Below are 3707 nucleotides of genomic sequence, written 5' to 3' on the forward strand. Positions count from 1 at the left end.
AACGGGGGATTATGAGAGTACGTGAAGTTAAGAAGAAACTTAAACTTCTGTGGACGTAAAAGAATGTAAGCCTTAGAACGAACGCAAGAAAACTAACGAGGATAAGCTGAAGAGAACGTAAGTTGAAACGATAACAGAAGCCTGTGAGAAAACATGACTTCAGAGACAGACAAATAAGGAAGTAAAGAAGCCTTGCGGTGTTAATGTGGATGTGAAGTTACGTTGAGAGACAGAGAGACAAATGAGGAAGTAAAGGAACGTTGTGGTGCTGGTGTTGATGTGATTGGAAGTGTTAAGAGAAATACTTTGAGATAGTTTGGCCATTTGAAGAGGATGGAGAATGGGCGACTTACTAGATGCGAACATTTATTTGGGTAATGAAGAACACTATGACTGAGATGCAAAAATTTATATAGGAAACGAAGAATACTAGGACTGAGATGGAATATTAATGTGGGAAAATGAAGAATATTAGGACTGAGATGCAACCATTTATATGGAATATGAAGAATACTAGGACTGAAATACAAAAGTTTATGTGGAGAAAATTATGCATTAAGAGACTAGACCCGATACACAAGCTTAAGATCAGTTCAGTGTCGTAACAGCCTTGCTTTTATAGGAAGTAGAAGAGATGCAGGAAGCCCGATACCTTCTCCTTTCCTTATTCTTCCTGCATATAATGGATGGAACCTACGACAATTTCCACCATGTAACTGACGTCCGTTTTTGCAGGAAAGACCAAAGACAGGAAAATTCTGTACTTTTCTTTTCCTTCCTAAAAAAAAAATAAAAAAATAAATAAACTAATAAATAAATAAAGTTTGTGAATCTGCTAGAAGAGGGACACGTCAGCGAATGTCCTCTGCCTCAGCCACTAACTTTACGTGTAACGAGCTATGAGATTGAGAAATAAGTGTTAATAAGTAAAATACAGTAATTCCTCTTTATAAGCATCCTTTTTGACGCCTTAATTCTGGGAAAGCCAACGGCCATACCGCGTTGAGTACACTGCTTCCCGTCCGATCAGCGAAGTTAAGCAACGTTGGATTTGGTTAGTGCTTGGATAGGTGACCGCCTGGGAACACCAGATGCTGTTGGCATCCCTACGTGTCAAGTGGGGCTGGTGGAGGATTTCGTAGTGCCCCTCCCTGTAAAACAATTAACTCTAAGCCCTTGGCCACCCCGTTTGGGATACATGGCGTCTGGCAATGAATGAATGAATTCTGGGAAAGAAGTGAAGACGGGTAAATAAAGGTGAATTTATTTCCATAGGCGAAACCAGTCATGAAAAATTTACATCTTTTCGTGTTTTCTTCCACCTCCTACCCACATCTGCCAGAATGTCTCTACGTTCTTTTTCCAATCAAACAGCAATAAATTCCATAAACTAGAAAGCACTCAGAAAGTGCATACCTCCGCCAAAGCCAATATGGTTTATGATTTAGAAACCAACCTCCGTCCAACTTCGTTGGCAAAGGTAATTATTTCTACGATCTTAATCTATCTTGTTATACAGTCATAAGGAGCGAATACCACAGACGGTGCAATAAATAAATAAATATATATATATATATATATATATATATATATATATATATATATATATATATATGTGTGTGTGAGTGTAGCCTATACACTGTATATGGCTAGTGAGGGAGTGATCGCCCTCTACCTACACAGATCAAAAGCCCTCGGGAGCAGGGGGTGGTTGCTTTCCCAGGCAGAGGAACTCCTTGAGAGTGAAATGGCTGGGAAGCATGCCGGCACGTGACTGGCTACAGCATAGCTGGGTCTTTCGGGTGTGGGCAATCAGGCAAGTTAGCTGCCTACTGCGACTGCAACACAATGGCGAGGTGTTCAGGAAGTTAGCCAAGAAACCTTGATGGACTCTGAAAGAACAATAATGGCCCCCAGTCCCGTGCAGCCCTTAAATGGGCAGGGGGTGCTAAGAATCTTACGGTTGCCTCAATTACAATCTAATTCCTTCGTCAATGCAAAAAATACAATTAAAATTGGTAACTGGAATGTGAGAGAACGCTAAATCATGACGGTAAAATCGATGAGTTAGTGAAGGTTTTTCAAAATTACGGACTTGATATTTGTGCTCTGACAGAAACTAGATTAACTGGAGTCGATAAGTTGGATTTGGAGGATGGTATACGTTTATTGATATCTGGTCGACAGGACGGAATGCATTATCAGGGAGTAGGATTGTTGCTGGGTTGTAAGGCAAATAAGGCTTTATGTGAGTGGGATCCTATAGATGAGCGATTGTTATACGCACGGTTTAAATCAAATCATGGCAACATCAGTCTGTTTGTGTGTTATGCACCTACTAATGATGCACTCGATGAAAGGAAAGACACATTTTATGAAAAGTTGCAAGAAGGAGTAGGAAGGGTACCTAGACATGATGTTTTGATCTGCGTTGGAAACTTTAATGCAGTAATGGGCTATTCAAATGAGGGATTTGAGGCATGTATGGGTAAGATGGGAGTTGGTAGTAGGATGAGTGAAAACGGAGTGAGGTTTGGAAGCTTCTCTCTAGCAAATGACTTAGTCATCGGGGGCACACTCTTTCAGCATTGCAATATACACAAGACAACATGGGTGTCGCCGTGTGGAAAATATAAAAATCAGATTGATCACATCGCTATCAGTAGGAGGCATAGAAGTTCTCTGCTAGATGTTCATGTTAAACGGGGAGCGGATATTGGTAGTGACCATCAACTCAGCATTGCAAAAATAAGGTTTAAACTTAAAAATCAGAAGAAGGAAAAATCTGGTGTTGGTAGATACGATATTGTTAAGCTTAGAAGGGAAGGAGAAGAAAAGGAGGAATTCAGATTAGAATGCAGAAATAGGTTTTTGGTGTTGGAAACGTTGGAAGAGGGAGAGAAGTGTAGATGAGATGTGGGAGGATGTGAACAAAGTTTTGCATGAGACTGCTGAATGTACGATTGGAAGGAGACATAGCTTCAGGAAGAAATGGATATCAGAGGAAACGTGGGATATGATAAAAGAGAGGTGAGGCTAAATTGAGGAGTGAGTTGCAATGCGTTGATGAACGAGAGATTGAATTAGCAAGAGCTGCGTACTGGAGTTTGAATTCAGAAGTAAGAAGGTTAGCTAGGAGAGATAAAAGAAGATGTGTGGATGAAAAGGTTGCAGAGACTGAAATCTTAATAAACAAAAACGATGGACAGAGTCAAAGAATAGCATATGAATCGATTAGAGAACTGAGTGGTAATGCAGGTAAACGCAAGGAAATACCAGTTAGAGACAGGGAAGGAAATTTATTGACCAAAGATGGAGATATTAAAAATAGATGGAAAGAGCATTTTGAGACAGTTCTTAATAGACCAATACCACCAGAAGAGGATATACCGTCTGCTCAGGAAGATTTAAATATAGAAACAGGAGAGTTGAGGCTTGCAGAAGTGGAGAAAGCAGTAAAACAGTTAAAGAATAATAAGGCACCAGGGGAGGATGGTTTATTTCCGGAAATGTTTAAAGTGGAGGGGGATAGATTAATAATGATCTTGACCAAGCTATTCAATAAGATATGGGTGACGGGATTACTACCATCAGTTTGGAAGAATGGTGTAATTGTTAAAGTTCCGAAGAAGGAGACCTGAGTGAATGTGGTAATTGGAGGGGAATCTCTTTGTCACCGATAGCTTTGAAAGTTTTCAGTAGAGTGT

General features: G+C 40.1%; 1 non-coding gene across 1 annotated transcript; it reads left to right on the top strand.

The window, feature by feature from the left end:
- Positions 1-984: 984 nt before the first annotated feature.
- On the top strand, positions 985-1103 carry LOC145408890 (5S ribosomal RNA). The gene has a single exon (XR_013899007.1). It is a non-coding gene; the product is annotated as a 5S ribosomal RNA (ribosomal RNA).
- Positions 1104-3707: the final 2604 nt, after the last annotated feature.

Source organism: Coenobita brevimanus, chromosome 78 (assembly GCF_032717465.1).
Source record: "Coenobita brevimanus isolate Jiangsu-jjx chromosome 78, ASM3271746v2, whole genome shotgun sequence".
Classification (NCBI taxonomy): domain Eukaryota; kingdom Metazoa; phylum Arthropoda; class Malacostraca; order Decapoda; family Coenobitidae; genus Coenobita; species Coenobita brevimanus.